At 45.8% G+C, this 12368-nt stretch overlaps 1 protein-coding gene across 1 annotated transcript in view; it reads left to right on the top strand.

Annotated features, from left to right (window-relative positions):
- The first annotated feature begins 320 nt into the window (after positions 1 to 320).
- The window catches only part of MCTP2 (multiple C2 and transmembrane domain containing 2), a 646489-nt gene continuing 634441 nt past the window's right edge, over positions 321 to 12368 (top strand). Inside the window, 1 exon segment of the mRNA XM_082736421.1 lies at positions 321 to 533. The gene's annotated coding sequence lies outside the window, so the exon portion shown is untranslated.

Genomic DNA, 12368 nt, shown 5'->3' with positions numbered 1-12368 from the left:
GAACTTGGAGCCGCCGTCTTGCAAACATGGCAGGGGCTTAATGGGGTGCCTGGTCCTGGTACCTCCTGCCCGGGTCAGGGTGGTAAAAACGCAGCTTGCTCTCCCCACTGATCCCTTCGGGAGCGACGGCCCCAAGCACTCCTCTGAGTATCCGCGGAGACACGTTACTCAGCCATTACAAGTTTGCAAGTCACACTTGTTCTCTTTCCTCACTTTGAACACAGACTGCTGGGGCGCATTTCCTTTTTTGGCGAGCGAAGCCGGACCAGTGCGTTAAGAGCGATCTCTTCCTCTTCGCTCCGCCGGCGGCCTGCCGGGGCCCAGGGGCAGCCGCCGGCGGAGCCCCCGGCCGCCGCGCGACCGCGCTTGGGGGGACGGTCGCTCCAAGGTGACGCGCGGCCGCCTCCGCCCCCTGGAGGCGGGGCTGGCGGGCGGGGGTCTAGGAAGTCGGACGGCGCGAGACGTGCCCCCGCCCCCGGCGCGTCCCGGCCGTTTCTGCGCGTGCGAGCGGCGGCGGCGGCGGGTCCCGGCAGGTGAGGGGCGCGCCGGCTCCTGGGCAGCCCCCGGGACGCGGCCTCGGACAGGTGAGGGCGGGGTCGGGCTTACCTGGCAGCGCGCCCGGCGGGGACGCGGGGGCAGCCGCCGGCTCTCTTCCGGGGCGGGCGCCTGCTCGCCACCGAGGTGAGGCGTTGGGGACCCTGAGGGTTCGGGCTGGGAATTCAGCGGAGCTCCTTCCCGGGAGCCGCGGCTTCCGGAATAAGGTGTGCGAAGGAGGGAGGCAGAAATCCGAGGGGGGCAGTCCCGGAGAGCGCAGGAAGGGCAGGCGGCTTGCCCCAGTAATTCGTGGCTTTTTAAAGGACACACCGTTGGTCCCCTCGGGGCGCAGTGGAGTTAGTCACCGCCACCGCCTGGGCTCTTTCTGCGGAGGTTAGCCCCTCGTTTGTGTGGGATTTCCTGCGCTCCCTTCGTGGAGACCCGGAGGTTCAACTCTGGTTGCCAGCGCAGGCATTGGCGCAGCTGCCCAGGAGAAGAAAGCCTTAGGATAATTGTGTGGGGGTTCGAGTCTTGCGCATTAAAAACAAAAATACCAGCAAACCAAAAAACCCAATACGGTGATGGTGGTGGTGAACTTGAGAGGCGATTGCTTCCGCAGTGAGTTCCTCAGCGCGCGGTCCATCTGTCAAGCAAATGGGGCGCCGAAGGCTTTTAGTCATGGTTGGGTTTCCATAAACGGGTTAGAACGTCTGAAGGAAATTCTGTGCGGTGTCTGAAGGTTTCAGCGGCGTGTAGGTAGGTACTTACCAAGTGCGGACTGGAAGTGACATTGACAGGAGTGACTTAAGAGTTACCAAGCAGCTTCCAGGTGAACCTTGGAACTTTACAAAAACCTGCTTCCCAACGCACTGAGTGGCAAACACGTCTACGGGTTATGATTCCTATTAGCATCCATTTTCGCTTGGGTCAGCAGCATTTAATTCAGCACGTATTTGTTGTATGTCTTTTAAGGAGGAACCTTTGTGAGAGCCAGGTTGGCGTGCCCTTTGGTAGCACAGGTGTTGATACACAGGCGCCATTTAGGGCCCTCATTCTGCGCAGCTGGGTGCTCAGAAAGAGCAGGGGCTTGGGCCCGCATTTCTTTAATCTCTGGTACTAAGCGTTTAAATGCAGGGAGAATGCAAATCTTTGAAGAAGTCTGACATCCCAGCTGACAAGGATTATGAAAAACCATCCTCAAAATAAGGTTATTGGGCACTTTATCTTGTGTAAAATACACAAGGTAGATATTATTCCCCCTTTTTCAGGTGAGAAACCCAGGCAAGGAGGAATCTAGCAGTTTGTTGAAAGTAATTAGTGGACCTGAGAGCCAAGGGGGATATTTCTGAATGCAAAACCCATGCTTTTTCACTATTCCAAGGTTCTCGGATATTTAGTGTAAATCTGACAGATTTAATGGAAAATAATTCAAATTTATTTTCCTAAAACAATCCATCAGTTGCAGTGACGGTTATGAATAAATGAGTATTGCTTTCAGTCTCTTTGTGTGGTTAAACTATAACCAGTCTGGGCCAAGAAGATGAACGGCAGTTTTTAAAATACAAAGTTTATTATGCGTCTTTGTTAACATATTTTTAAGGACCAAATATGTCCAAGAGGGACAAATATGGTAAAACTTTGTAGGTATTCCTTGTGGATTACACATTGAAGTAACAGTTAATTTTCTTATTATTCATATCCTTTAACACAGGTCAGCTTGATTCCATATCTTTCAGAAGAATAGAAATCACTGTTTTCACCTAGAGAGGACTTTGTGTGTGTGTGTGTGTGTTTAAATCTATAATCATATATGAATATATGTAACATTTATTTTAAAAGGTGTATCTGTTTTTCCTTAAATTTATCTCTAGAAGTGTAGAGAGTACTGCCGTGCACTTATGTGGGAAGGAATCCTAATATTCCCAGTTTAGCCTTTGAGTGAATGATCCATTACAACTTGTAATTTCTTCAAATTCCTGTCAACCACGAAAGTGATTTTCAAACTGCAGTTACTAGGCTGTAGATGAGAATGAAAATAGTCCTTAGACTTTAAAAAAAATTTTTTAGAAGTTTTTATTTATTTGTTTGTCAGAGAGAGAGAGCACAGCAGGCAGAGTGGCAGGCAGAGAGAGAAGCAGGTGCCCTGCCGAGCAAGGAGCCTGATGTCAGACTCGATCCCATGACCCTGGGATCACGATCTGAGCTGAAGGCAGCCGCTTAACCGACTGAGCCACCCAGTTATCCCTAGTCCTTAGAATTTTAAATAATATTCCCGACACGGAGAGCACTTGCTTTCTTAAACTCTTCCTTATCATTGTTAGTAATTATACAGAGATATTGAGGGGTTTTGTAATTAAATTATCTTAAGGTGTTGAAAAAAAGTGTCTTTTTGGGGGGTGAGGTGGGGAAGAGAGTCTTTGCCTATGTTGGGAGGATCACGTAGGCTATATTCTGCCCAAGTTGTGCTTGGCACAATTTTTATTTTTGTTTTCATTTGACAGTGAAATCAACAACGCACCTTGAACTCCTCTCTAGGAATATTTGAAATCCTGACTAGAATGTGTTTGTATATGTGTGCTTGGCTTGGTTAAGATTCTCTAATGGAGGGGCCAAGAGTGATGAATTAGAGAACTTTCCAGAAGACCAAAAGGGCCAAGGAGCAGAGTATGCATTAGATGTGAAGTGGGCAGATCTAGATTTTGTGACACCTGAAAGGCAAATGACTTGGGGATCTTTAAAAAAATAATGTAAAATTAGTTATGAAAGTGAATGCATATTTAGAATGGAAAAAGATATGATCACCATTTGCTGGAAGTTTCTTTCTCTTTCAGCTGAGAACTTTGGGCAATTAACCAGAAATGCTTACATAAAAATGCTTCCTGATTGCAGCCCTCTCTCCCTGAGAACACTGAGCATCTCCTAGCAGCCTGTAGCCCTCATAGGGACCTCTGCCAGCGAGAGGCCGGAAGCTGAAGCGCCATTACCATCAAAAAGTAAGAGGGCCAACTGTGGTTGTAGGCAAAGGACTCATGGTTCACTGAGCAGGATGAAGGCTGGTCGCTGGGGTGGGAGGGATACTCAGCTTATTGGGGACTCAGGGCATTTCATATCTAGTAAACAGCGCGGAGGGAAGGCTCAGAGCTGACTTTTAGGACCTTCTATTTGCTTGGCTCTCCAGGGAGGCCTTTGGCTATTGGCTCTCTCAGAGCTCATTCTACCACTCATCGTTAATGGAGGCTTTTCTATGTCACAGGCACGGACTATGGCAAGGTCCTATTTACCAGGGAGCTCCTACCCTCATGGAGCTGATTTCACTCTGACAGCACAGGGTCCTAGGGGCTGGCCTGGAGCCTGGGGGGCTCCTGATGGCTTGAGCTGAATTTGGAATTGTTGGTGGAGTTACCAAGATGGAAGAGTCCAGGGAGGGCATTCTAGGTGGGTGGAGGGCTGGAGACAGCCAGAGGTTCGGACCCCCGTACTCTCCTCCATGGATGCAGTGAGGCCCCTTTGGTCAGGGGTTCTCCGCATGTCCTTTCAGACCAGCTGCACCCACACAACTGGTTTTAACTTACTAGAGATGCATGTTCTCAGCCCCCATCCCAGACCCTCTGCATTGGAAACTCTGTGTCTGGGGCATAGCGAACTGCATTTTGAGAAGCCCTCCTGATGACTGCGGTGCGTGCTAAAGTTTGAGACCCGGTGCTCTTGGTATTTCACGGAACTGGTTGGGCATAGACTCCCCTGTGGAGATGGTAAGAGGGGAGTGGGATTCATGCCAACGCTAATATGCTGTGACTGTGATATGAGTATCATTTATGTTACGGTCACTGGCATTTTTGGAGTACCTGGACTGTACTCAGGCGTTGTGCTAAGAAATAGGAACTCTTTTAATCATGAACATAACCCCACAAAGCAGGGCTGTTGTCACTTACATTGAATGTGAGAAAACTGCAGCCCAAGGAGACAAGGGGATTGTCCCCCGGCACACAGCTGGAAAGCATTTCAGCCAGGATTCCGGCACTTTCCCTCTCTTCTGCCTGGGATAGTTTTCATCTGTGTCTTTGTTGCGTGTGGGTCTTGTAGGGGAGGCTGGAAGGGAGACTTGAGACTAAGTGCACTGGCCCTTTTTAACAATCATTGTCATTTGCTGACCATGTGGGTTTAACAGCTTTTTCTTTAGAGACAAATCGCCAGATGAGATAGGTACCATTTTGTCATTCCGTCCTTGGGGGGAATTTCTAAAGTTTCGAAAGCAAATGGACACAAGTGCATATACGTAATTGAGCAACATGGATGTTTCCTCCTTCCCTGGTATGGTGATGGGCTCATGTGCATTCCCTCCATGGGTAGAAGGTAGCCTTGTTTTGTAATGTGGGTTTCTTCTGGGTATGGGCATGGGGACTTTCTTCTAAAGCCCAGCTCCCTGTCCAGGACACAGATATCTTGAAGATGATGGTGTGTTTGTCTATGAGGTCCTGGAAGGTACAGAGCTATGCTTTGCATTTTCACATTTTTTTTCTTTCTGAAAACGATTGTTCTCCACAACTCTCTATATTTTGTCATGGAATACCTCCATCATTTCAGGAGGCATGAAATAGAACACAGGTGGGGTACCTGGGTAGCTCAGTGGGTTAAAGCCCTGCCTTCAGCTCAGGTCACCATCCCAGGGTCCTGGGATCGAGCCCCACATCGGGCTTTCTGCTCAACAGGGAGCCTGCTTCCTCCTCTCTCTGTCTGCTTCTCTGCCTACTTGTGATCTTTGTCTGTCAAATAAATAAATAAGATCTTTAAAAAAAAAAAAAAGAACACAGGTGTAGATGTGAGGACATGTGTGAGTGTGCCAAATGGTGGTTTGCCTTTGGGTGTGGACCTCAGGTTACTGAGCCTTCGCTTCTCTGCACGCAGATGTTGAGACAAACATTAATTTGAGTGCAGGGCAGGCAGCAGAACTTAATTCTGGGAGTGCTGGCTGTCTCAGCCATGCCTTCATGCATTCACATAGTCATTTGTCGCCTGCCTGGTTGTGCTGAGTCTTAATGTCAGGCACCGGAAGAAGATACAGTGGTGGCTGGACAGATGTGATCCTTACAGAGTCCTGAGGACAAACTTACCTGCTGTGCTATGGCTGAATGGAGCCAGATGCCCTACTTCCCGCAGTGAGTCATCTGGAAAGTAGTTAAGAACTTATCTTAGTTCAGGAGAGAGGCTGTAGTGCTTGGCTTAAGGCAACTGGGAAGCAGAGGTGTGTGAGGGTTTGAGAGATGATCTGGGAGATTGCGTAGGTGATAGGGTGTGGGTCGGGGTTTGTGCCTTGGGCCCCTGGGTTGGTGCTAGGACCACAAGTCAGGATGGAGTTGTTTTGAACAAATAAAAATGAGTTTTGTGGACATTGTGAGTTTGAAATGTCCGCATGACTCCAAGTTAGAGGTTCGGGTACATTGAATAATGCAGCAGAGAACCCAACTGAATAATTCAGCAGGTTGAGTAATATCAACAAATGAATGATGCCATCTCCCAAGGAGAGGGTGGAAGCGATAAGCAGTTCACAAAGGAAACGCGGGCATTTCCCCTGGCATTGGCAGGGTAGGCACAGATTCCAAGTCCTTTGATGGGAAAGGTGAAAAGAGTCTACTTCCACTTGTTCTTGAGAGGGTGGAGATAAATTCTCTGGCCCTTTTGCATGGTTGATAGCCTGCGATCTGGCCCGTGGGAGGAGGGTGGCAATGTGGAACAGCAAACAAGGGCTGGCCGGAGCAGAGGGGCAAGGGGCTCATTGCAGCGTTTCAGCTCATATAATTGTCGTAAGGTAAAATGCTTGCCATCTGTCCTCTTTTTTTTTTTTTTTAAAGATTTTATTTATTTATTTGACAGAGAGAGATCATAAGTAGATGGAGAGGCAGGCAGAGAGAGAGGGAAGCAGGCTGCCTGCTGAGCAGAGAGCCCGATGCAGGACTCGATCCCAGGACCCTGAGATCATGACCTGAGCCGAAGGCAGCGGTTAACCCACTGAGCCACCCAGGTGCCCGCCATCTGTTCTCTTAATGGGTTATTTTCTCTTGTTAAAAGTACTCACTCTACAGGTGCCTGGCTCAGTGGCTTGAGGCTTCTGCCTTCGGCTCAGGTCATGATCCCAGGGTCCTGGGATCGAGCCCCGCATCGGGCTCCCTGCTCGGCAGGGAGCCTGCTTCCACACCCACCCTCCCCCCTGCCTGCCTCTCTGCCTCCTTGTGATCTGTGTCTGTCAAATAAATAAATAAAAATCTTAAAAAAGAAATACTCACTATAAATATCTATCATAAATATTTGTATTTATGATAGATATTTATATATCATATCTGATATATCATATTTATTGTATATCATCTTTATTATAAATTAACTATCTGGATCATTTTGTAGCTCATACAGATCAGCCAGTGCTGTTTTGTAGGCACTGCCGATACGAATACTACAAAATTAATTTTTGTGTAGAATATTAGGTTTCCGTAGGTGCTCAGAGTTGAGTCGAAGGCTTGTTTAAAAATTGTGTTAGAAAGTGGCTGAATAAATGAAACAAGATGGGATTGGGAGGGAGACAAACCATAAGGGACACTTAATCTTACAAAACAAACTGAGGGTTGCTGGGGGGAGGGGGATTGGGAGAGGGGGGTGGGGTTATGGACATAGGGGAGGGTATGTGCTATGGTGAGTGCTGTGAAGTGTGTAAACCTGGCAGTTCACAGACCTGTAGTCCTGGGGATAAAAATATATTTTCATTTAAAAACAAACAAACAAAAAAAAAGAAAGTGGCTGAAATAAATAAATACATGTTCCTTTGTCCAAAAAACTATTAATTGAGCATGCATTATACGGAGTTTTAGTTGTGAATCATCTCCCTGTCCCCTGAGAGCTTACAGCCAAGATGGGAAGTCGGACAGTTTACAGATACCTGCAAGAAAGTGTGCTGTTTGCTAAGGATAAGGGGCAAGGTGCCATGGGAGCCAAGCGGTGAGGGATGGGCTGCTTGCACTTAGTAGGACTGGGCAGCTGGAGTGAGCCAGCGGTGGGCAGGGATCCCTCTGTAGCATGAAGCAACATTTGGAAAGAACAAACAGGTTTTCAGAATTTGCTGGATGGATGCTTTTGAGGAACTGAAAGTTTATGATCAACTTTGTCCATTAAAAGTCAGACATAGGGGGGCGCCTGTGTGGTTCAGTGGGTTAAGCCACTGCCTTCAGCTCAGGTCATGATCTCAGGGTCTGGAATTGAGTCCTGCATCCAGCTCCTTGCTCAGCAGAGGGCCTACTTCTTTCTCTGCACCTGCTTACCATTCTGCCTCCTTGTGCTCTGTCTCTCCCACACAAACAAATAAATAAATAAATACATACATACATACAAAAGACATATTCACGAGAGGTTGTGATCTGGTCAGGAAACCTAGAAAAGAAAGTACTAAACTTATCTGCATGACTGTCCCCACGTTCAGAGCCAAGAGGTGACTGAGGGGATGGTACAAAAATGAAGCAAACCCCACTCAGACCAGAAACAAGTAAAAATAATGATTGTGATGATTGTATGATAATTTGTGTTTTGGGTGGTAGTGGGGAGGGGACTATTGGGAAAGATGTTGGTGTTTAATTTGAGAACTTCTTAGAAAAGGATACTATATTATTATGTAATGTCATATAATGTATATATACATTATAATGTATATATATAATATATATAATGTGTATAATATATATAGTGTAATTGTGTATAACCAATATCATTATGATTAACAGTCTTACCAAGTGTAAAACATCACATAATTATTACATATATAGGTTTCTAGTCTGAAAATGGCCTTGGGGGTCAGTGCTTCCACCTCCTGTTGCTCTTTCCTGAATGAGGTGGGGTCCAGTGGTGCCGCAGGCTTGCTTACCTTCCCCTGGTCAGTCTGTCTGGTGAATGAGTCTGTCGCCGCTTGTCCTCTGGCAATGTGTCTCACTTGAGTGAGAATTCTTGTCTGTTAATGAACTGTCTCCATCTTCTCCCAGTCTTTGTGTCACCCTCTTTTAAAGATTTTATTTATTGATTTGACAGTGTGAGAGACAGAGAAGGAACCCAGGCATGAGCAGGGGAAAGAGCAGAGAGAAAGGGAGAAGCAGATGCCTTGCTGAGCAGGGAGCCTGACACGGGGCTTGATCCTGGGACCCTGGGATCATGACCTGAGACGAAGGCAGACGCTGAACCGACTGAGCCACCCAGGCGCCCCTGGTGTCATCCTTCTAACTTAACTTCCTCTCTGCTGTGGTTGTCACGCACTTTGTTACATAGTCGAGTGTTTTGGATATTCTAAGAATCTTTGGCGGAAGTCGCTTTCAGCGTTTTAGACCTGCCTAAACAGGCAGAATTTCTCTGATGTTTCTTTCTTTCTCTTAAATCTATTTGATTTGCACTGGCACAGAAACGTTTGGCTTCAGCAAGTGATGAGAAAGAAGGTTCTCAGGAAGTTTCAAACTCTGTTAATATTTGAACCAGAAGACATGGCAGACCTGAGAAGGTACATGATACATTGTTTCTAAACATCATAAACTCTTTATGTGATTAAAAAGAAAAAGTTTGAACAGGTTGGTGCTGCCCTGCTCATTAATAACCGATTGGCATTTACTTGCTTTGTTAACAACTTCCTTTCCAACTTCCGGCTTTGTGTCCACTTCTGCCTTTGTCACCGTGAGCTCAAGATTATAAATCAATAATTGAGTGCTTAGTTTTTGTGTTCCTTGCCAATATGTGCCTTTTCATGGATGTTTTTCTCTTTTGGTGGAAGAAGCTTTTTGTTTTCCCTGGTTTATAGGGCATGTGGACTCAGCTGGCATATATTTCATGTCACGTGCCCACTCCTGGGATTATGGAGGTTCTGCTAGGTAGCAGCATCCTCTTACTCTCAGGAACCGTGCTGGATAGGAGTCATACCCATTTTATAGAAGAGAGCACTGAGACCCAGAGAAGCCATGTGAGTTGTACAGGGTCAGCCCATTGGATGGAATTTTACTTCCAACCCCCACCCCCCACTATTCCATCCTAAGCCTGGGCTATTTTAACAACTCCATTCTGACTTATTTTCTGGTGATGTGGTTTAGCCCCCAAACTAGGGAGTCTCCAAGACTCATGACAGCTAAAATGTCGGGTATTTCTTTGGCTCATGGATTTGGAAGCAGCTGCTCTGTGCATTCCCAGGCTGAATGCAGAGTTGAAACCCTTCACCGCAGAGGCTATTTTAAAAGCTTTACGATAAAGCTTTGGATTCCTGCTAACCCCTATTCTGGAGATGGATTTGGCAGGATCTTGATAAACACATCACGTTAGAACAATTTTCTGCCAGAAGCTTGTGAATACATGAAACTAGATGCTCTGAGAAGGGCTCTCTTTCCTATCTGACCCAAGCGAGGATTTAAAACACGAAATTGTTATAATAAATTTGTGTAGCAAAGCAAGCAGTCAGTAATTGTAAAGCTCATGGCTCGTTCCACATGAGAACAACCCCAAGAGAACAACTTAACTGTGTGTTTTTTTTTGTTTTTTAAACTGATGTCAGCTTTTAAAGAGATACAGATGTTGACATTTGAAAATCCAGATGAAATTCTTGTGGTGCTGTTGATTGGATCTGAGTGCTTTTTTGCTGTTCATTCATTTATAAATATCAAGACCAAATGAGATCTTTTAAGGGTCCACAGTGTACAGATGGGGTTGGTATTCTGGTTGATGTGATCTTGGAGAAGCTAAGAGTTAACTTCTGCTGAATGTTCTGCTTATCCCCATGGGGACTTCTGAGGTACCTCTTGGGAACCTTTCTTTAATCTAGATAGTCTGTTCACTGAGAATACAGACGGAAATTGAGAATACATATTTCAAGCTCTATTCATTACACTTCCTTTAGGACTGCATTTTACCTTTCTGTTGAGGCTGATGTGGTGTCTATGGGAAGCAGCAGGATATGACCAAAATGGCCCAGCATCTGTCCTCATGTCCTACCCATCATAACTTCATGCGCCTTTGAATAAAGCCCTCATCAGTGTTGTCTCTGTCCATTCCAATTCGAAGTCGGTTTCTTTCAGGAGCGCCTGGATAGCTCAGTTAAGTGTCTGACTTGTGGTTTCAGCTCAGGTCATGATCTTAGCATCATGAGATCGAGCCCCATGTTGGGGCTCCCCACTCAGAGGGAAGTTGGTTTGAGATTCTCCCCTTTTGCCCCATACCCCATTCACACCCCCCCCCCCCAATAAATACATCTTTAAAAAAAAAAAGGAAGTCGGTTCTTTCATGATATGCAATGAATGATGAGTTTGTTGTTGTTAAACTATTTTTAATGTAAATTTTGCTGAGCAGTTCTGGCTGTCTTGTTGGTATAATTTTGGTAGTGTCTGTGGTTTGTAGTAATAGCCTCGGTCTAGCGAGATTAAAAACCAGCCCTTGCTATGAGATTTTTTTTTGTTGTTTTATTGTTATTTTTTCTCTAGTGGCTCTGGTTGAGAGCTGTCTTAGTGCTTAAAAATCATTGATTTTACAGCTGCTTTTTTTTTTCTTAAGATTTTATTTATTTATTTGACAGAGAGATTGAGCAAGCACAGACAGGCAGAGACAGAGGGAGAAGCAGGCTCCCCACTAAGTAAGGAGCCTGATTGGACTCGATCCTAGGACACTGGGATCATGACCTGAGCCGAAGGCAGCTGCTTAACTGACTGAGCCACTCACCCTTACAGCTGCTTTTAAGATTACATAGAAAGCACAAATGGAATAGTGTAGAGCAGGACCTCTTTACACACACACATATATTCACACTATGTGCTGCTGCATCAGTACATTTGTTTTCTGTTAATAAGCACTAGAAATATACTAGTGGTTCCCTTATGGAGACCTCTAGTCTGGGCTGAGTCACTTCTCACTGCGTGCCTCTCTGCACAATTACAATTTCCTAAAGGCATACCTTGACAAAACATTGCCAGGGCCAATTTGATGCTGGGATAACAGGCCTTTTTCTGTAGTCTTTAAATGTCACTTAAACAAACTCCTCCTCAGACATGAGACTCTTCAAAAGAAACTCTGCATTTGTTTAACTTGTTAAAGCTCCTAAAAATGTCTTGGTATTTATTTCCAGATTTTATCAGCCAAACATCTCCATTTGCGATCAGGAGAACCAGTCCTCCAGTGCGTGCTGCTTGAAATGATTACAGGGAGGAAAGTGTCCTGAGTATTTCTGTCTACTCAGTAAGCATTTCTGGAGGTCACTGCAGATGGGGTGGGCAGGGAGTGGGACCAGAGAAGACACTTCTTCTCCAGTAGGGCATTGATGGAGCCTCACACTGTGGCTTCCTTGTCTCACCATGACTGAGTTACTGGGAAGAGCCCCATGTCTGGACAAACCCTGGGCTCAAATATCAGTTCTGCCCTTGTAAGACTTCAGTGGCTCCAAAATTCTGGTTTCTTTTTTGTAAAACAGAGTTTGCAACTATTCACCTGGGCGTGCTGTGAATATTAGTGGTAATCCCTGCAGAGTGCTTTGTGTGTAACACGTACTCTATAAATGTCTGTTATTCCAGGAAAAGAGGGAGTCTGGCTCCTTTGCCGTATCCACACTTTGGAGAACTGAGTGCCAACCATGTTAAGGCAGCTTTTCCCCAGGGATCAGACGCCTCTTCACTGTTCGTGTTTGGCTCCATGTTGCCTTTTAACCAGAAGAATGAGAAGAGAGAGGGCAGAAAGCAGGAGTAGGACCTGGTACTAAATTGCATAATTTCAATTCAAAAATTAACTGGAGACAGATTTTTTTCTTTTTTGAGACACATTTGAGGGAGCAATAAAAATTATCTAAA

This window comes from Mustela nivalis (assembly GCF_964662115.1).
Source record: "Mustela nivalis genome assembly, chromosome: 6".
In the NCBI taxonomy this organism is placed as follows: Eukaryota; Metazoa; Chordata; class Mammalia; order Carnivora; family Mustelidae; genus Mustela; species Mustela nivalis.
This window is presented reverse-complemented; position numbering and strand designations above follow the sequence as displayed.